The sequence below is a fragment of the Giraffa tippelskirchi genome, chromosome 7 (assembly GCF_054371585.1).
Source record: "Giraffa tippelskirchi isolate mGirTip1 chromosome 7, T2T-mGirTip1v1.2.pri, whole genome shotgun sequence".
In the NCBI taxonomy this organism is placed as follows: Eukaryota; Metazoa; Chordata; class Mammalia; order Artiodactyla; family Giraffidae; genus Giraffa; species Giraffa tippelskirchi.
The window spans coordinates 152,803,816-152,826,640 of record NC_137281.1 but is presented as its reverse complement, the minus strand read 5'-3'; the positions used below and the strand labels follow the sequence as shown (position 1 = coordinate 152,826,640).

Below are 22,825 nucleotides of genomic sequence, written 5' to 3'. Positions count from 1 at the left end.
GGGCAGAGAGGCTTGCAAGCCCAGGTGACACATACGTGGCAACTTGACCTACCCATCCAGACTCCCTGGCTCCACAGAAATGAGACCTCTGGAAGCACAATTTTAGATGCCAACTTAAAATTCCAATGCTATTCAAGCAAGGATTTATTTTCACTACTACTCCTTCATATTACTAGATGTGAGAAAGATAAATTAAATGTGAACTCTGATTCCTGGCCAGACTGCAAATCTATGACATGACATGAAATTTTTGGCTATTACACTATCTCCTCTACCAGTGAAATAATTTCTTACACAGTTCAGTGATAACATTCATGTCCACACTCTAAGGATCTTTTTTCTCCCTTTGAAAACAGTACAGTGCACATTCTAAGCATCACCATGAGAATTATTCCCCATTACTTGAGTCTGCTGCAACCAATATTATTTAATTTCCTAACAGTATCCTCTACCTGCAACTGACAAGCCATATCAGTACCAAGGATCAAAATGTTGGAAAACAAGCAAGTAAACGAAGAGAGATAAGAAAGTTATTAATGGCCACAGAATTAGACAGTCACCTGAATAAAAAGGATGGAGTTGGCAGTTTCATAATTGCCTCTGATTGACTGATATGACAAATGTAACAATAGCAGATGATGTACAGCAGGGCTCCAAACAGCAAAAAGTTAAACATACATCAAAACACAGGAGCAGACAGCCTATTTTATTCTTTTTTTCATTTTAGTTTTATCTTTGAGAGTTTATCTGATTTGTCTGATTCTTCTTCTCTAGGGACAGGAGCTTAGCTTGAGCTCTGGGAGTCATCCATCTTAGTTGCTATGTCTTGTCCAACTCTTGAGACCCCATGGACTGTAGCTCTCCAGGTTCCTCTGCCCATGCGATTTCCCAGGCAAGAACAGTGGAGTGGGTTGCCATTTCCTTCTCCAGGGTACCTTCCTGACCCAGGATCAAACCAGTGCTACCTGTGTCTCTTGTGTTGCAAGCATAAGTAAATGTTCTGACTTTATTTATTTACATACTCTGCTTCCCTGATAGCTCAGTTGGTAAAGAATCCACCTGCAATGCAGGAGAACCCAGTTCGATTCCTGGTTCAGGAAGATCTGCTGGAGAAGGGATAGGCTACCCACTCCAGTATTCTTGGGCTTCCCTTGTGGCTCAGCTGGTAAAGAATCTGCCTGCAATGCAGGAGACCTAAGTTCCATCCCTAGGTTGGAAAGATCTCCTGGAGAAGGGGAAAGGCTACCCACTCCAGTATTCTGGCCTGGAGAATTTCATGGACTCTATAGTCCATAGGGTCACAAAGAGTTGGACACGACTGAATAAGTAAACATTCTGATTTTATTTATTTACATATTATTTCATTTTAAAAAATGATCTAATCCACCACCTGCATTGCAGATGGATTCTTTACCAACTGAGCCACCAGGAAAGCCTGCAGGGCTGGAAAGAGGGTCTCTTGCCCGGAGGAATGGGAGCTTTCATTGCTGAGAATCCCATGGAATCAATAGTCAAAAGATAAGGTAGACAGAGCCTAAGTTAATGGGCTGAGGAAAGGGGATCAAATGAACCTGTTACTCAATAGGAATTCTGAAGCAGAAGCTGGGCTTAAAGAACAGAATCGAGGGGGGAAGGGACCAGAAGATGAAGTAAGGAACCTTTCAAAAAGCCAAACCAGGAGTCAGGAGGTAAACCAGCGCTTACCTCAGGAGGTTTGTTGTTGTTGTTGTTGTTGTTAATGAAAAGCAATACAACCCACAGAAAGTGCTGAACATGTTACCTATTACGTAGAAAGTGCTAGGTACTTTTTTTTAAAAAAAAAGAACAGCTTCCTCTAGGTGTAACTGACCGACCTAAACTACACATATTTATGTGGCACAATTTGATAAGTTTTAACATATGCATACATTTAAAATTTTTTGTATTTTTTTGGGGGGTGGGCCATGTAGCAGTAATGATCCCAGACCAGGGATTGAACCCTTGCCCCCTATATTGGAAGCACAGTCTTAACAATTAGACTTCTAGGGAAGTCCTGTATACATTTACTGAACCATCCCCATAATTCAAAAACTGAACGTACCCATCACCCACCAAACTTCTCTCACACTGCTTTCTCTACTTCTTTCCTTCTGGGCTTCCCACCATCTTTCCACTACATTCTAAGGCACAACTGACTTTTTTTCTACTACTATAGATTAGTTTTTATTCTTTAGGATTATATATATATATTTAATACACAAATATAAAATTATATATATTAAACAGTTACATAATAAATATTTATAAATAATATGTATATAAAAATACACAAATAAAATTGTATAGTATGTACTCTTCTGTTGAGAGTGGAGAGTGTCTAGCTTCTTTCACAGAGCCTAACATTTCTGAGATTTATTGTGTCAGGAATTCCAACAATACCCTTAGGTTTGATGATTTGCCAGGTGAACTCACAGGACTCATCTTGCCATGCTGGTGGCTCTGATCTCTTGCAGGAAAAAGGATGCAAAGCATAATCAGCAAAGGGAAAGGGACATGAGACAAGGTCCAGAGGAGACCAGACACAAGCTTCCAAGAGTCCTCTCTCACTGAAGTCACACAAGACATCTTAATTCTCCCGATGAGAAATAAGGACAACCCATGTGTAATGTTATCTACTAGGGAAGCTTATTAGACATTCAGTTCCTGAAGTATCTGGTCACGTGTGCAGTATCTCTCAGATATAAACCAAAATTCCAGACTCTCAGAAGGCAGGCAGGTATTCAGCACAAACTACGCTGTTTGCACACTTTAGGTATACTGAGTCATTTTTTGACAGTTCTGGAAATAGTGGGAACTCTTTTGAAATCTAAGCTCCCAGTTACTAAGCAAGTGCCAAACGCCTAAGCATATCTTTTTAAGGACAGCAGTCTCAAGCTTGCTAGTGTTAACTCTGTTCTGAACATTTACTCAGGTTGTTGCATCTGTAAGTAGTCCATTCATTTTCATTGCTGAATAGCATTTCATTTGCAGACGTAATATGTGGATGTGACTGGTGATGAAAGTAAAGTCCAATGCTGTGAAGAACAATATTGCATAGGGCCCTGGAATGTTAGGTCCATGAATCAAGGCAAATTGGAAGTGGTCAAACAGGAGATGGCAAGAGTGAACATCAACATTTTAGGAATCAGTGAACTAAAATGGACTGGAATGGCTGAATTTAATTTAGATGACCATTATATCTACTGCTGTAGGCAAGAATCTCTTAGAAGAAATGGAGTAGCCCTCATAGTCAACAAAAGAGCCCAAAATGCAGTACTTGGGTGCAACCTCAAAAACAACAGAATGGTCTCTGTTCATTTCCAAGGCAAACCATTCAATATCACAGTAATCCAAGTCTATGCCCCAACCAATAATGCTGAAGAAACTGAAGTTGAATGGTTCTATGAAGGCCTACAAGCCCTTCTAGAACTAACACCCAAAAAAAGATGTCCTTTTCATCACAGGGGACAGGAATGCAAAAGTAGGAAATCAAGAGATATCTGGAGTAACAGACAAATTTGGCCTTGGAGTACAGAATGAAGCAGGGCGAAGGTTAACAGAGCCTTGCCAAGAGAACGCGCTGGTCATAGCAAACACCTTCCTCCAACAACACAAGAGAAAACTCTACATGTGGGCATCACCAGATGGTCAACACCAAAATCAGATTGCTTATTTTCTTTGCAGCCAAAGATGGAGAAGCTCTATACAGTCAGAAAAAAACAAGACCAGGAGCTGACTGTAGCTCAGATCATGAACTCCTTATTGCCAAATTCAGACTGAAATTGAAGAAAGTAGGGAAAACCACTAGACCATTCAGGTATGACCTAAATCAAATTCCTTATGATTATACAATGGAAGTGAAAAATAGATTCAAAGGATTAGATCTGATTGATAGAGTGCCTGAAGAACTGTGGACAGAGGTTTGTAACATTGTACAGGAGGTAGAGATCAAGACCATCCCCAAGAAAAAGAAATGCAAAAAGGCAAAATGGTTGTCTGAAGCGGCCTTACAAATAGCTGAGTAAACAAAAGAAGCTAAACGCAAAGGAGAAAAGGAAAGATATACCCATCTGAATGCAGAGTTCCAAAGAATAGCAAGGAGAGATAAGAAAGCCTTCCTCAGTGATCAATGCAAAGAAATAGAGGAAAACAATAGAATGGGAAAGACTAGAGATCTTTTCAAGAAGATTAGAGATACCAAGGGAACATTTCATGCAAAGATGAGCACAATAAAGGACAGAAACTGTATGAATCTAACAGAAGCAGAAGAGATTAAGAAGAGGTGGCAAGGATACACAGAAAAACTGTACAAAAAAGATCATCGTGACCCAGATAACCACGATGGTGTGATCACTCACCTAGAGCCAGACATGTTGGAATGTGAACTCAAGTGGGCCTTAGGAAGCATCACTATGAACAAAGCTAGTGGTGGTGATGGAATTCCAGCGGAGTTGTTTCAATCCTAAAAGATGATGCTGTAAAAGTGCTGCACTCAATATGCCAGCAAATTTGGAAAACTCAGCAGTGGCCACAGGACTGGAAAAGGTCAGTTTTCATTCCAATCCCAAAGAAAGGCAATGCCAAACAATGTTCAAACTACCGCACAACTGCACTCATCTCACATGCTAGCAAAGTAATGTTCAAAATTCTCCAAACAAGGCTTCAACAGTACGTGAATGGAGAACTTCCAGATGTTCAAGCTGGATTTAGAAACGGCAGAGGAACCAGAGATCAAATTGCAAACATCCCCTGGATCATCAAAAAAGCAAGAGAATTCCAGAAAAACATCTAACTCTGCTTTATTGGCTACACCATAGCCTTTGACTGCGTGGATCACAACAAACTATGGAAAATTCTTCAAGAGATGAGAATACCAGACCACCATTCCTGCCTCCTAAGAAATCTGTATTCAGGTCAAGAAGCAACAGTTAGAAATGGACATGGAACAACAGATTGGTTCAAAATTGAGAAAGGAGTATGTCAAGGCTGTATATTGTCACCCTGCTTAAATGCCAGACTGGATAAAGCATAAGTTGGAATCAAGACTGCCAGGTGAAATATCAATAACCTCAGATACTGAGATGGCAAAACCCTTATAGCAGAAAGTGAAGCAGAACTAAAGAGCCTCTCATTGAAAGTAAAAGAGGAGAGTGAAAAAGTTGGCTTAAAACTCAACATTCAGAAAACTAAGATCATGGCATCCAGTCCCATCACTTCATGGCAAATAGATGGGGAAACAATGGAAACAGTGACAGACTCTATTTTGTTGGGCTCCAAAATCACTGCAGATGGTTAACTGCAGCCATGAAATTAAAAGATGCTTGCTCTTGGAAGAAAAGCTATGACCAACCTAGACAGCATATTAAAAACAGAGACATTACTTTTCTGACAAAGATTTGCCTAGTCAAAGCTATAGTTTTTCCAGTAATCATGTATGGATGTGAGAGTTGAACTATAAAGAAAGCTAAGCACCTAAGAATTGATGCTTTTGAACTGTGGTGTTGGAGAAGAATCTTGAGAGTCCCTTGGACTGCAAGGAGATCCAACCAGTCCATCCTAAAGGAGATCAGTCCTGGGCGTTCATTGGAAGGACTGATGCTGAAGCTGAAGCTCCAATACTTCGGCCAGCTGATGCGAAGAACTGACGTTGGAAAACACCCTGATGCTGGGAAGTATTGAAGGTAGGAAGAGAAGGGGTCAACAGAGGATGAGATGGTTGGATGGCATCAGCGACTCAATGGACATGAGTTTGAGCAAGCTCTGGGAGTTGGTGATGGTTAGGGAGGCCTGGCGTGTTGGAATTCATGGGGTCGCAAAGAGTCAGACACTACTGAGCAACTAAACTGAAGTTTTTATATATAGAATGGACATCCATTCACTTCTTGATAAACAGGTAAGTGGTTTCCAGTTTTGGCCTATTACAAATAAAGCTGCTATGAACATGCATGACCTAACCTTTACTTGGACCTATGTTTTCACTGCTCTTGGGTATGTACCCAGGAGTAGAATGTCAGGGTCATTTTGTAGGTGTAAGCTGATAGACGTAAGAAACTGTCAAACTGTTTTACAAACTGGCTATACCATTTTACATTCCCACCAGCAGTGCATAAAAAGTTCCATTTGGTCTACCTCTTACCAACACTTCATATCTTCATCCTTCTTCGTTTTGGACATTCTAAAAGGTTTGTAGTGATATCTCATTTTGGTTTTAACTGGCATTTCCCTAGTAATTCATCATGCTGAGCATCTTTTTCATGCTCATTTGCTACTCGTATATCTATTTTTTTTGTCTATTCAAAGATTTTGTCTATTTTCTTTGGGAAAAAAATGGTTGCATCTTCTCTTACTTGAGTTTTGAGAATATTTATATATTATGTGTAAAAGTCCCTTGTCCTCTATGTGACTTGCCAATACTTTTTCCCAGTCTATAGGATGTCTTAAGTTTGCAGACTGTCTTAATGTTGAAAACCAACTTAACAATTTTTTTTCTGTAAAAGCCATGCTGCTGCATCCTTTCTAAGAGAGTTTTGCCTAATCAAAACTTATTCAGATTTTCTCCCGTATTTTTGATAGAAATTTTATTTTTGTCTTTGATTTAAATCTACACTCTACTTTGAGTTAATTGGGCTGAAGGTTTTACTCTGGCAGTCTCATCTGTTGAAAAGACTGACCTATCTTTCTTGAATAACCTTTCTGCCTTTGACAAAAAAACAATCGAGCTGACAGGTGTAGGCCTATTTATCAACCTGTATCTGTTCTACTGATCTGGATATTTTTTTTCTAAGACTTCGTCTAACATTTCTTATAGTCTAGGTAGGTTGGTCATGAATTACTTCTTTTCTTTCATCTTAAAATGTTTTTATTTTTCATTCATTTTTGAAAGGTTTTTCTGGGTATAGTATTATGTCTGCTTCTTCCTGTTCTTTCTTTCTTTCCATCCTTAACATTCTGTCCTTTCTTCTTTTCCTTACTTCTTTCTCTTCCTTTCCTTCTTTCCTTTGCTTCTTTCAGCTCTTTAAAGATACTGCTTCACTGTCTTCTGGCTTATCCTATTTCCAACAAGATGTCTGCTGTTTTGGCTTCTCTGTATATAACACATCTTTTTCCTAATGGCTTTATCTTTGCTTTCTCTCTGTCACTTATTTTAAAACTTTTAATTATGAAGTACTTAGGATCTGTTGGGACTTTGAAATTCCTGTATTAGTGAGTTTATGGTTTTCCTCAAATTTTGAAAATTATCAGACATAATGAGCAAACAAACTACTGAGTAAAATCAGACAATTTAAATTCCTTCTCTTCTTTCTTTTAAGGACTTCAGTTACGCATATATAAAATCATTTAAAGTGGTCTCAGAACCCACTCATTTTCTGTCCCCTCCCCTTTTTTTTTTTGACTTTCTCTTTGTGTATCCCATTTTGCAGAGCATCTATTGCAATGTCTTCAGATTCACTATTTTTTCTCCTGCAATGTCTAATCAGCTGTTAAGCACATCTAGAGTAGCTTTTCGTGTAAAATATTTTAGTTTTCATGTCCAGGAGTTTAATTCGGGTCTTTTTATATCTTTTGTGTTCCTACTTGACATGTTTAATCTTTCCTTTATGTTCTTCAAAGCATGGAATACAGAAAAAATTAATGATTTCATGTTCTTATATACTAATTCAGTTTACTCTAACATTTTGTGGTTGGCTCTGGTAATTTTTCTCTTTATTATGTGTTGTATTTTCCTGCTTCTTTGCATTCTTAATAATTTATTGAATTGTTGACATTGTACATTTTATCTTGTTGAGTCCTAGATATTTTGGTTTTCTTGCAGATATTCTTGAGCTTTGTTCTGGAACAAAGTTAAGTTACTTTGAAACAATTTTCTATTTTCAGGACTTATTTTGGAGCTTTATTATATATGTATTACTATATACACCCACATTTAGGCTAGATCTAGTTTTACCCAATCACTGAAGCAAAACCCTTTTGCTTATTCAGTTATGAGGCTTTCTACTGTAGTGAATGGAGCAGTTACTATTTATGGCCCTGTGTCAGTTCTGAGCACTCTTCCCTCGAACCGTTTTGGAAGATAATTTCCCCAGTCTTAGTCGTGCTTCACTCATACACTAATCAATACTCAAGGGAAGACCTGATGGAGACCCTCGGGTCTGCCGAGCTCCCGTCTCTGTGGCGCTCTCCTTTCTCTGGCTCTGGCCCCTCAGCCCCCAGCCTCCAGTTCCATCCCCCCTTTCTCTGGCTCTGGCCCCTCAGCCCCCAGCCTTCCAGGTCCATCTCTTTGACTCAAAGTGAGGCACTGTGCTCACTTGCATTTTCCTTGCCTGAACTGCAGTCTAGACAGTGATCAGGAACTTCTGGGCTCAGTTGCAACTTGTTGACTGAGACCTCAAGAATAGTCTTTCATAAATTTTATCCGCTTTTTTATTATTTCAGGTAGGAAACCAAATTTGGTCCCTATTTCTTCATGTTGCCTGGAAAGCGTATGCACTTTTTTTTTTATACTGAGTCTGTCATTATTGAGTTACTTAAGTAGATTTGTCTGTAATATATATTATAAGTATTTAATAAACCATTAAAAGCGACCTATATGTATATGCATATATGTTTTAAAACAGAGCTCTTAGAGAACTTTCCTGTCCAATGGCTTCAAAATCTGTGAGTGTTGTTTTTTAACTAGAGGCTATGGTTGGATGGCATCACTGACTCGATGTACATGGGTTTGGGTAGACTCCGGAAGTTGGTGATGGACAGAGAGGCCTGGCATGCTGCAATTCATGGGGTCGGAAAGAGTCGGACATGACTGAGCGACTGAACTGAACTGAACATGATCAGAAGCACGTGTACATGTGAGCTACATAAAGTTTATTTTGTTGATAAGAACAATAGATAGAGAAAATAGCATACCTAGCAAACAGGTATGAAAGAAACTGAAAAAGAATAAGATATACTAGGTGAGTAAGTACATATCAAAGCTTTATCCATTTTATTTTTCCTTTTTGTAAGCCATTGTTCAGAGTGTCCCAGTTTGATGTAATTTTGGTGAAATCAAACTTGGACAGCTAAAAATTATGTAATTAAATATATTCAGCTTCAATTAAAAATCATAATTGCTTCAAAGATGCTAATATAATATCTTGTAGCAATATGAGAGCAAAAAAGGCCTATTAGCTGATGCATCACAGACAATTATAAACCAGGGGAAGGGATAAGGTAGGTGAAACTTTCTTCATAGAATACATTCAATCAGGAAGACACATGGCAGATAGCTTACATGTAATATAATATCCCTTTACAAATGAGAAAACTGAAACTCAAATTTAAATAACAACCAGAATCGCACATTTGATATGTGACTAAATATGGATATAAACTTAAATCATTTGATTGCCAGTATTGATTATTAACTTACCTGTTAATTTGCTCAGAAAGAAAATTCTTTCTTAAGTATAAAACATTTCTCCATTTCAGAATTTGGGACGCAGAGAGAAGCTAGTGTTGAGTCCCAACTCATAAACTGTTCATATTGTCATGGGGGCATCTAATACATGATAGATATTGCTTGGGTTATGTGGAAAATCTCACTGATTGATTCAAGTAATAGTTTTTGAGCATCTTCTCCATTCTATTCATCATGTTAAGTATTAGAAATATTGAGACAATTAAGACAGACAAGATCTTGCCCTTAAGGGTTTTACATTTTAGACGCAGTAAGGACAAAACCTAAGTATAGAAACGTAAGATAACCTCAAATATTGATGAGTAATATAATGAACATAATACACTGGTAGCTATCATGAAGAATGATACCAATGCATGGATTTGTATCAAAAATATACATCAAAGGTAGATCTCACAGGACTTTTAATAAAATGAATGATAGGATTGAGGGAAGAAATAAACTGGGGTGGGAAGGGAGCAGGTATAGGAAAGAGCACCTAGGTAGGAAGTGATAGGAAAAAGGAATCAAACCCTGTTTTGTCCCTATTTAAGTGTGAGGTGTCTATTAGAACAGTCCTTCTCAAACTTTAATTTGCACAGGAATCGCCTGGGAGAAATCTTATTAAGATGCAGATTCTGATCAACATCATGGGCTAAGGTAGGCCCAGGATCCAACATTTCTGACATTTCTGACATTCTTGAATAATAATGATGATGGTGAAACGTAAACCATGCTTTGAGTTGCAATACCTTAGATAATCAGGGTGAATATGGGTAGAACAGAGATCTGGAGCTCTGTAGAAAGGTAAAGGATTGAGTTCTGAAATTTGGGATCCTTAGATGTATTTCTTAAGGAAAGTCCATATTGAGAATATATGGAAGAATATGCAAACCAGAAAGTTTGAAGGAAAATACTGTAAAACTTAGCAGCCAAATGTATAAGAAGTTGACATTTGTGCAACACAGAATGTGAGTGCAAAAGAAGTTAAGAAAGACAAAGGGATTAATGTAGAATTCAGGAAACAGAAAGGATGTGGGCTACTGTTGCAGCATACATAGATCTATCAGACAGGTAAGAAGAAAAGGCTCCCTCTGACTCCTTTTTAGCTAATACCGTTCCACCTTATAAGAATCATTTATGATTTTAGAGAAAAAACAAAGAAACAAAGCAAAATTGGAAACTATGGAGTGACAAAGCAAAAAAAAAAGTAATCACAGTCTTGACTGATGAAAATTATTTACAAAACTAACAGCTTAAAAATTAATCCTTACACTAATGTCTAACTAGATCTTTCGGGGGAGAAATGGAGAAATATGAGCACATTGAGGGACTGAAGAAGTTAAAACTATTGCTGAATTTTGACTATAAGTTCAAAAAAGAGAGAAGATCCCCTAAAGGGCTGTTCAAAGCACTTAAATTTGAGCTCACCAAAGCATGTACTAATGTTTTAACAGCTGGAGTGGTTAAGCATTCTTCTGTTTTAGCAGTTTTAATAGCTGATGACAAGAGACCAAGGTTAGACACCCAGAAAACTCGACAGCCTCACAGGCAACACCTGAAGTGAGTGAGGATCCATTTTGATGGGATGGAACAGTGTCTTCTGAAGAACAAAAATGCTTGAAAAACCGTTCTATATATTTAAAGTAGATTTGCCCTTTACTTAAACTTGACCAACAGACTCCCCCAAGGCATTAAGCAATAGTATTGCAATTGCTGTGTTTCGAAAAGTCAAGCAGACCATCCTCAATGAACACATGTCTAGTGACTGTAGCGCGGGAGCACATCTATTCTGTGCTCAGACAGACACCACATAAAGCAAAATAGGGAACTGCCATAAAGTGAAACAAGGGTTTAGTAATTATCCGGTCCATTCAGTCAAAGCAGAAGGCAAATTGGAAAACTGAGAAATTGGATTTGGACTCTGTTCCCCTCTCTCTTTCTTACATAAGATCGATGCCCTATTACATCCATTCATCTAAAAATTTTTATGTTTCAATGTCTCTTACCTTTTATAGGAGCCTAAAAATCAAATATGGCATAGACATCCTTCCTGGAGCACAGTATCTAATAGAGCAGATGTTACGCATTCCCCATGTAAATATGAGATAGAATGCTAAATTTCAGAGCTTTTCAACGTTAGTGTGTATCAGAATCACCTGGAGGGCATGTTAAACCAGGCTGCAGAGTCTAACCTCCAGAGCTTCTGACTCAGTTGTTGTTTAGCCGCTAAGTCACGTCCAACCCTTTTGTAACCGGGTGGACTGTAGCCCACCAGGTTCCTCTGTCCATGGGGGATTCCCAGGCAAGAGTTCTGGAGTGGGTTGCCATTTCCCTCTTCAGGGGATCTTCCTGACCCAGGGATTGAACCCAAGTCTCCTGCATTCGCAGGAGGATTCTTCACCACTGAGCCACCAGGGAAGCCCTTCTGATTTAGTGGTTTGGGAGAAAAAACAGGGAAGAATTTGCATTTACAATAAGTGCCCAGGTGTTGCTGATGCTACAAGTCCAGTGACTACACTTTGAGAACCACTATTTTAGAGGATGACCGATACAAACAGGACTTTCAGCCAGGTTGCTAAGAGATAGCTTCACTGAGAGAGTTAACCATAACTTGGCTTTGAAGGATTGCAGATTGCAACATGGGGAATAAGAGAAAAGAGGTATTAAATAGAAATAATTTAGAAGTGGAAGTCATTTACTAATCAATAGGCTAAAACGGCAAAGATTTTTCTTGCCCCTACACTTTCATGGTCCTTGAAGATCCAAGAATGAAAGACAGAAAATGAAGATATTCCCATTTTCACAATGTTTAGAAATTTCAAAAAAAAAAAACACTTTCAAAGAAATTCCTATAGATACTAATTTTGCAATATCTAGTGTTCCTATCTCTTTTGCTGTTTTTACCGCAACAAATATCCATACTGAAAAATAAATAAAGGTATCATTCATTCCAGGGCTTGATTTGCTTCTTAGACATCCACGGTCAAAAGTTATTCCTATTGCCTTCTCGTCTGATCACATATTAATTTAAGTTTCTGAAGCTTTAGGCTATTATCTAGGATAGGTACATTTTTAAAGGAGATATAAAAATACTTTAAAAATAAAATATGAACAATTTAACTAGAAGGCTAAAAAAATATATAGGTGAAGACAACACAAAATAAAACACAATGGCTCTTCTGATAATTTGCTGGAACAGCAGGAAAAGAACCAGAAAAAGAAAGACATTATTCAAATGCAATTCAGGACATTGCATCTTTGGGGAAAAAAAACCTGACCCTTAGTTCAATTTTGGAAATAAAGATTTTTTTTTAATATTCTACTCTTTTAATGCAGGAGATGTAGATTCAATCCCTGGGTCGGGAAGATCCCCTGGAGAAGGAAATGGCAACCCACTCCAGTATTCTTGCCTGGAGAATCCTATGGACAGAAGAGCTTGGTGGGCTACAGTCCATGGGGTTGCAAAAGAGTTGGACACAACTGAGTGACTAAACAACAATGAACAACAATAACAAGCCTTTTAACTTATGAAAATTATGGGATAAGCAAGGGATGTGAAGAAGCTACCGAAGTCATAAGGAAATAGGAATGAAAGAGAAAAGTAGGGAAAAGAGAGGAAGGGAGGGAAGGAAGGAGGAAAGAAGAACAAATGCAGAACTGAAACCCTGTATAATTACAGGCAGCAGCTGCTGAGGCACCATTTGTTTAAGGAGTCTGAACTTCTCCAGGGATTAACTCTTACCTGCAAAGAATATTAGAGATAAAATGGTGCCATGAAACCTGTTTGCATGTCTACTAACTGCATTTCAGTTTGAAAGTCTGACTATAATAGACCCACCAACTGACCCCTTGTTCTATAACCAGACCCACCAACTGACCCCTTGTTCACAAACTACGCTTCTTACCACAAAGGGTCCTGGTACCGACTTCGGAGCAATATTTCCCACCCTTCCCCCCAAAACCATCCCTCCACATTGTTCCCTCCCACCATCCTGTGATTGACCTAGTATCAATTACAGTGCAAATTAATTTCCCTTTCAACTTCTTTCCCACCTCTCTTGCAAGTCCAATAAACACCAATACTCCTCGTCACAAAATATTTCAGCAAGACACTATGGCTCCATCAAGCACTGATAACCTTTCTCACCGCAAAGATAATAGAATAGTGGCCTTCCTGGGCCACTTCCATCAATTTCTATTAGATGTATCCTTCTAATCTGACAAGCCACTCATTTCTCCTTCCTCCTATAGAGATGCCAGTGAATTGGGGGCAGCGAGGAAGAGGTGAAAAACGCAGGGTAGATGAGGATTGTGAAAGGGACTGCAGATACAGGCTGACTGGGGTCAAGGGCATCAACCGTACGTGACCTGTGTGTGCCGACCACAATCAGAGAAACTTCATTTAATCTCACCAAGGCTATTAGGAGCTCCTTTCCAGGTTACATCTAGCTGCTCAGAAAGATAACTGCTTTGCAGACTTCAATATACCTCAAGAGAATTAGATTTTTCTAAGCCAAAGATTGAATTCCTTCCTGCTTCCCACTTCTTCACTGTAACCAGGGCCTCACACAAGCTATTTCATTTTCCTTGTGCATCGGGCAGATGGCATCCTGCTAAGTATGCCAGAAGCAGGGAAGACTGAAATGCAAGATCTGTGACGTCGTTTGCAAGCAGACTTGCTTTGCTTACCTGTTTCACAGAAGGAGCTGCCCGCAAACACCTTAATCAGATAAACTATAAACTTAAGTGTTCTCTGCAGCTTCTATAAACTTAAGTGTTCTTCTTTGCCTACCCAAGTCAGCAAAGAGCAACTTTTACCTTTAACCCTGCACTATTTGCCTTGATGCATTCCTGCTGACTGTAATTGTTTGCTAGGTGATGGAGGGAGCACAGAAAAGGGGAAAGATTCGTTGCTCAGCCCCCAAACAATCAAATGTCTTCCCAAGGTTAGAAATAACACATGCAAATTAAGTACTGTGACTTCACGATCACCAGATCACATAGCTTCCCTGAAGCCTCAGCTAATTTCCCAAACAGAACCTGCTTCACCCTCCTACATGTTTCCATAACACTCTGCTGCCACCTCCACTGTATCGTTTGTGTCTTGTATTACAATTGCCTATCTGCATATCTATCTCCTCTCCAAAATACTAATACTAAGAGTTCCCTAAAAGCAAAGGCTATACTCAGTTCATCTTTATCTCCAACTCCTGCAAGAAGTCTGGCTGTGGCTGATGCCCCACATATCCAGGTTGTGTGAATGAGGAGACCGAAATCAGTTTCTCACGTCATCCTGGCTGAAGGACTGTAAGTTCAGTTCAGTTCAGTCGCTCAGTCATGTCCAACTCTTTGTGACCCCCTGGACTGCAGCATGCCAGCCTTCCCTGTCCACCACCAACTCCCAGAGTTTACTCAAACTCATGTCCATTGAGTCAGTGATGCCATCCAACCATCTCATCCTCTGTTGTCCCCTTCTCCTCCCACCTTTGATCTTTCCTGGCATCAGGGTCTTTTCAAATGAGTCAGCTCCTCGCATCAGGTAGCCAAAGTATTGGAGTTTCAGCTTCAGCATCAGTCCTTCCAATGAATATTCAGGGCTGATCTCCTTTAGGATGGACTGGTTGGATCTCTTTGCAGTCCAAGGGACTCTCAAGAGTCTTCTCCAACACCACACTTCAAAAGCATCAATTCTTCAGCACTCAGCTTTCTTTATTGTCCAACTCTCACATCCATACATGACTACTGGGAAAAACCATAGCTTTAACTAGATGCATCTTTGTTGGCAAAGTTATGTCTCTGCTTTTTAATATGTTATCTAGGTTGGTCATAACTTTTCTTCCAAGGAGTAAGCATCTTTTAATTTCATGGCTGCAGTCACCATCAGCAGTGATTTTGGAGTCAAAAAAATGAAGTCTGTTACTGTTTCATTGCTTCCCCATCTATTTGCCATGAAGTGATGGGACCAGATGCCATGATCTTAGTTTTCTGAATGTTGAGCTTTAAGCCAACTTTTCCCACTGTCCTCTTTCACTTTCATCAAGAGGCTCTTTAGTTCTTGGCTTTCTGCCATAAGGGTGGTGTCATCTGAGGTTATTGATATTTCTCCCGGCAATCTTGGTTCCAGCTTGTGCTTCCTCCAGCCCACCGTTTCTCCTGATGTATTCTGAAGGACTATAAACTGGGAAGCAAACATGTTTTTCCACCCTGGAAACTGAATCAAACACCTGCACGAAAAATCAACGAACGCAGAGCAGGGGTTCTGTTTAATATATTAACCATTTACAAAATGAAGACAGGAAAATAGTGGAGGACATTCAGTTCAGCATTGTCAGCTCAGCAGTTAAAAAAAAGAAAAAAATGTCCTTTAGTAAATCCCAAAACATTTCTTTAGACTCGGTGTGCCTGTTCCCTCCTCAATCCCCCGAGGGACGTATGTGGTGAGCATTCACATAGTGCAAAAAGCCTTTGAAGGTCAGAGAATCAGCTGGTGCAACAGGGCAGCACGTGGTTGTGGGGCTAGTCCTCAAATTTAAGGGCACCATTGACCAGAACAAAGGGCCAGGGAGGAGTGCTTGCCCAGCGGCTTCAGTTGTCTCCGACTCTGTGCGACCCTATGGACTGTAGCCCACCAGGCTCCTCTGTCTATGGGATTCTCTAGGCAAGAATACTGCATCCAAGCAGATGTGAACTGTCCCCTCCTTATTCAGCCCTCCTAAACCTGTCTGCACAGACCCCAGCTTGCCACTTTTCCAATTCAGAATGCCTTTTCTTGATGGTAACAATGACCCTATAATCGAGACAGCAAAAGAGACACTGATGTAAAGAACAGTCTTGTGGACTCTGTGGGAGAAGGCAAGGGTGGGATGATATGGGAGAATGGCATTGAAACATGTATATTATCATATGTGAAACAGATCGCCAGTCCAGGTTCGATGCATGAGACAGGGTGCTCAGGGCTGGTGCACTGGGATGACCCTGAGGGATGGGATGGGGAGGGAGTGGGAGGGGGGTTCAGGATGGGGAACACATGTACTCCCATGGCTGATTCATGTCAATGTATAGCAAAACCACTACAATATTGTAAAGTATTTAGCCTCCAATTAAAGTAAATAAATTAAAAAAAAGAAGAAGACAAAAAAAAGGAATTCCTTTTCTTTACACCTCTCAAACAAAAGGAAATAAATACCTAATAAACATCCAAAATCCCACTGCCTTATAGCTTAGGAAAAGAGACCCAGGGTGGAATGACGCTCATCTTCTGGTACCAAGTCCACACACGCTGGCAGCTGCTTAGTCGTGATCCAAAGTGAGGGGGCTCCCCTCACCTGTCTCCCTGCCACCCAGTACCTCATCAGAGTCAGCTCAGCTCTTAAGAGGGTAACAGGCCACTTCTCTTCAACTGTCTCCAAAGGACCTCTCCGATGGATCAGCCTCTGTTGGTCCCCATCCCCACCAGTCTTAGTCCCAGGCATTCAGGGCCCTGTATTTTCCCTCCATCCTCAGGGACTGGTGCTTGATCTTTCAGTGACACTAATGTACAAAGGTCTAATAACATCAAATCTTAGCCCAAAGCTTGACGACACTCTTACTCTGAAATTCCCAAGAAATGGCAGAAGATTAAAGGTTAACGGGACTTTCTCAGAACCCTTGAAACAATAGCTCAGGGCCTCCAAGGAGGATTGGATTTGGCCTCTGTCCATCAGACTACTATTTAAACCACTGCAGGGGACACGGGTTCGACCCTCGGTCCAGAAAGATTCCACAAACCACGGAGCAGCTAAGCTTGTGTGCCTTAACTTCTGAGCCTGAGTTCTAGAGCCTGTGTTCTGCAACAAGTGAAGCCCACGCCCCTAAAGGAGAGTAGCTCCCACTCAGCGCAATTTGGGAAAATCCCACGGGCAGCGACAAAGACCCAGCACAGCCAAAGATAAATAAGTAATGAACTTTAGAAAAGAATGAAACCTGGAAATGTAGAACAGTAAGGCATGTACGGTAATATATAGGTCAAAAGTAAAGGAAAGCAGGAAAAGGGTAGAGCGATTAGGGACCTCAAAGCAACATCGGTTACGTTAAAGCGGGGAATGTCTCTTCCCTTGGACAGCTCCTTCGTCTCGGTGCTGTGGAGGGGCTGTGCTTTCATATCAGAGAGACCTTGGCCTTTTCACTCACTCATACGTTTATGCAACAAAGAGTCTTCAAGTGCCCACTAGGTGCCAGGCACTGTGACAAGTTTGACTTCTAATTTTTACTTGGTGGGCTTCCCTGGTGGCTCGGCGGTAAAGAATCTACCTGCAATGCAGGAGACCCAGGTTTGATCCCTGAGTCCGGAAGTTCCCCTGGAGAAGGAAATGGGAACCACTCTAGTATTCTTGTCTAGAGAATTCCATGGAGAGAGGAGCCTGGTGGGCCACAGTCCATGGGGTCTCAAAGAGTCAGACACGACTGAGTGACTTAACACTTTTACTTGGCATGATAATTTTTCAGAGGCATAAATGCTTTGGAGAAACGTTTTAACTGCAGAACCAATATATGCTCTGGTTAACATTTACATTCTGGAAAGAGTCAAATCTTGGTTTGAGTCCAAGCCCTGAAACACCCTGCTAGTTAATATTTTTTCAGCCTCAGTCTCCTCTTCTATAAAATGGAGATGTTGTGATCACTATAATCTCACACCATCACTCCATGAATTAAAAGAGATAACAGACGCAAAGTACTCCGCACACTTTTGGGTACAGAACAAACACACAAAACACAGTAACAATTATTATTCAAATAGAGGGAGGAAAAATCTGAACTGAAGGCAACCTTTTTTATTAAAAGGCCAGAGTGGAAGAGAGTGATAAATTTCAGTATCATTTATAGCAATGGGAAGTGACTAAAATTTAGCGAAAGAGAGAAAAAAAGGAGATGAGAAATCAACATATATAATGAACATGTCCGATCACCTCAGAGTTCTGAATAACTATACTTCGTTATCACAGAAAATTGAGAATTATTAAATAGTGCTGCTCAAATTCAATGCGTATGAATCACCTGGGAATCCTATTAAGATGCAGGTTGAGATTCAGCAGGTTGAGATTCTGAGGTAGAACCAGAGATTCTGCAGCAAGCTCTTGGTGATGAGAGTGCTGAAGGCTCACAGACCGTGTGTGTGTGTGTGTGTGTGTGAGAGAGAGAGAGAGAAAGAGACAGACAGCAGTGCCGCAGGGTCACAGACCACGTGTGTGTGTGTGTGTGTGTGTGTGTGTGTGTGATGGCAGTGCTGCAGGGTCACAGCACTGTGTGTGGTTTGTGTGTGTGTGTGTTGGCAGTGCTATAGGCTCACAGACTACATGTGTGTGTATGTGTGTGCTCTCAGTCGTGTCCGACTCTTTGTGACCTCACAGACTGTATGTAGCCTGCTAGGCTCCTCTGTCCATGAAACTTTCCAGGCAAGAATACTGGAATGCGTTGCCATTTCCTACTCCAGGGGATCTTCCCAACCCAGGGATCGAACCTGCATCTCTTACATCTCCTGCACTAGCCAGCAGGTTCTTTACCAGCTGAGCCACCAGAGAAGCCCTCACAGACTACATCTGAGTCATAAGAAATGAGATAAAATGAGAATTCAAACTACATTTTCATATATATGTAAATGTGTATAGGTATATATATTGTATGTACACATATATTATGGGCATACATATATTGTATGTACATTTCTATATATATTTCCACATATTAGCAAGAAACTTATGTAGCTGGGATTCCTGGTTTCCTGGTATTGCTGCTACACAGTCTCTTCCTCTGGCTTAGTCTTCAAAAATTGAAGGTATTCAACTACATGTTTTCTAAGTTTCCTTCCAACGTTAACATCCTATTTGAACATTTTTGCCACTGAAAAAAAATTACTTGTAATTGTATGGGATTTAACAGACATAGAGAAAGCAATTTTTGATCCTCAGATATTTTGTTCACCTAGCCCTCAGGAAAATCCTGTTGGGGACCACTGCTCAGAACTCATTTGAAATGTAGAAAATGTAACAAGTTTTTTCCATAAAAATATGAATGTCAATGAAGAGACCACGCATAGCTATTATTGAGAAAAATGGCGTTAGGCTTTCATTTAAAAGAACTCAGTTCAGTTCGACTCAATGTCATAAACAAAGCCAAGTGTTCAGCCTCATATCTACCAATTCCAAGAAATTTATGGGGAAGCAGGTGGGGACGGGGGAAACAGAGCTGTCGGAACCTTTAAAAACACCCTGGAGAGAAAAGCCACCTTGGCAAGTACTTCACTGGAGCACATCTTCAACTGGTGGAAACACCGAGACACGTGTGTTCCTACAACACAAGCCATGCAAAGGATTCACTGTTTCTTCTTTCAAATTTATATTCTTTATGAGCTAATCAACTTCATAGCTAGCCTTTCACCTTGTCATATTTCCCCGCATTCTTAGAGTGAATCCAGTCTGACTTGACACTTGCCATTCTACATTGTATAATATGAAAATGGAGCCATTAAAAGCAGTATTTCAGATAGGAAGGGAATCCAGAACTAAGACACTGATCAAAGTGTTTAGAGGCAACTACAAAATAAGGAACGGTTTGAATATTTTGACCAATTTTTGAAATCAGATAAAAAGACATAAAAGACCCTTGAGGTGACCTGACCCAAATTTTCTATACAATCCCTTCTCATAACTCTAAAATTCTCCTAAAAACTCTAAAATTCTCCCTTCAGGCAAGCTACTAGAACTGACCTAAACTATGAAGCCAGACAGGCTGCATGGTGTTGGATAATTTTGCATGGAGAGAACAAATTTATCCATCTCAGAGGATATAAGAATCAACATTCCCTTAATTTTGTTAAAAGGAATATAAGTAGCTAAGCAAACGATTTGATTTTTTTCTTTTCTTCTCAAGAGCAGCACCACATAAATGGTAGATATTTATCCCAAAATTCAGACAAGCTCTTCTCCAAGAAGATAAAGCACCTTGAACTATATCCATGGTTGAGATTCGAGTAGTTAAAAGCCTAATGATAAATGGGATGAAATGAAAAGTGAGACTAAATTAGGCATATCTATACACGAGCACATAATTACACAGACTATGTATGTATAATTTGCCTTTAATGGCATTTCCGTCTATACTAAAATTCCCAGGTGTCCTCAAACAAGCACAGCTTTGTGATGTCATGCCTTTAATGGAGCTCTGTTACCATGGGGATCGCAGAGCTCCCTCTCAGAATAGCATTGAGTTCTGACAATTGCAGAAGCTGGAGAAATTTCAATTAAGCCATCATCTTAGAACCTTCCAGCACCTACAAATGTGAAAATTATCCAGTTCTAAAGCATTGCTAGTTTGCCTGAGAAGCTATGGACTTTGGGCCATGATTCAAAGTAGTGCCTATATATATAAGGAAATATGAATTCAATCTCTTATCTTCCAATAACCTATAATATGGACATATACATTGCCAGGTCCTCTCAAGAGTCCCTGAGTTGGATCCATTAATGCATTCAGTGGTTTATTTAATATGTATGTATGTGTGTGTGTGTGTGTGTGTGTGTGTGTGTGCACGCACGCACATGCTAAGTCGCTTCAGTCGTGTCCAACTCTTTGTGACCCTTTGCACTATAGTCCACCAGACTCTTCTGTCCAGGGATTCTCCAGGCAAGAAAATACTAAAATAGGTTGCCATTCTCTCCTCCAGGGGATCTTCCTGAGCCAAGGATCAAATCCATGTCTCTTATGTCTCCTGGATTGGCAGGTGGGTTCTTTACCACTATTGCCACCTGGGAAGCCCATAAATATATATATAAATATACATACATATGTGTATGTTATATATATGGAGATAGAGACTTGTGGGTTTTCTCCAGTGACCAGCATAACCCATGGAATCTATGAGGTTATACATATATATATATATTTCTTACCTTCAATGACCTTGAAGTATAGTCAATAACCATTATATGTTAGAAGATGGAAACACAAGGATGTAATATGAAGAGAAATAGAAATAAAAGGACCAACTGGGTACAGAGAAAGATCTTGGAAGGCTGAGTTAGAAAACATCTCTGGCAAGACTTCAGAAGCAAAGAGTGAGGATGATCCATTGTTGAGCCAAAGCAATTAAATTCCCCTCCCTCTGGCCACACTAAAAAGGATTTAGCATGCACAAGGGTCTGGGGTCAAGAGCTGTGTGGTCAGTAACCCCTCAGAAGGTAGGGTATGTTGCAATCAGAGCTTAAGCAACCAGAGAACCAAGATCAGAGCCAGCCAAGTGCAACCACAGGAGGGAAGAGTCAATGGTTTGTCCAAGACAAAGCCGAGAGGGATCTCCTGCTTGTTCTCAATATTTAAAGCTTGCCATAGAGGCCAAGAAGCTGCATGGAAACTAGAATTCCCTCAACATTTCCCAGTCTTGCTGTCCAATGGAACGAAATGCAGGAGACATGGGTGAATGGCAACCCATTCCAGTATTCTTCCTGGAAAATCCTATAGACAGAAGAGCCTGGCGGGCCACAATCTATGGGGTCGCAAAAGAGTCAGACACAACTTAGCGACTAAACAACAATAATGCCATGTGAGCAGGTCACTACATTTCTGTCCATTTCTCTCTTAAGCTGTGAATTAAAATATACCCATCATCCAACATTAGTGTGACCATGTGCTTACAATTATATTCTAATGAAAATTAATCACGTAAGAAAGAGGGCTTCTGCAGGAGCTAGTTATATCTTGGAGGCTCTAGTGCTTCCTTCAACCTTCGTGGGCTGCTGTTGCTTACACTCCTGATTCATGGAAACTTCGGCTCTTCTATGAATGGCTATCTGACGTTTGGCCAGGATGCATATTTGTAAATCAGCAATTCTCTCTGACGTTTTCCACTTCCAGTGGTAAGCTTATTACAGACTGACCTCTTATGAAGTTTGTTAAATTCACTGCAAGTTCATAATCTATGTGGTCCTAATCACTGTTCTTTTCAGAGAGGTCACTGAGCACCAGGCACTGCTTTCATTTGAGGTGAGCAGGTCAAAAAACCTGCAAAAGTTCTACTTTTGATGTATATTTCTTTGAATCCCCTACTTTTCCATCTTTTTTTTTTTAATGTATCACACTAACCTGGATTCCAACACATGGCTGTGTGGCGCTGGAGCAACTTTGAGGAGATACCCCATGTCCAAGGGCAAAGGGAAGCCCCAGCAAGACAGCAGAAGGGGCAAAATTGCATTTAGAATCAAACCCCATACCCATCAGAGGTGCTCAGAGGGCTCAAACAAACCTTGTGCACACCAGGACCCAGAGTCTGAGACAGAACTGTGCTTGAGCATCTCCTGTGGAGGTACAGGTCAGCAGTGGCCTGCTGCAGGGGCCTGC

The 22,825-nt window shown here is 40.3% G+C and overlaps 1 long non-coding RNA gene across 5 annotated transcripts in view; it reads right to left on the bottom strand.

Annotated features, from left to right (window-relative positions):
* The window catches only part of LOC145513671 (uncharacterized), a 793,767-nt gene that overhangs the window by 660,417 nt on the left and 110,525 nt on the right, over positions 1-22,825 (bottom strand). The window contains exon 1 of one of the 5 annotated variants that reach the window (XR_014059680.1): positions 18,491-18,801. The exons of 2 other annotated variants lie outside the window; for them this stretch is intronic. This is a non-coding gene — a long non-coding RNA (uncharacterized LOC145513671). Of the gene's footprint in view, positions 1-18,490; positions 18,802-22,825 lie in introns of those variants that run through there. 2 more of the 5 variants (XR_014059677.1, XR_014059686.1) reach the window with 2 other exon arrangements.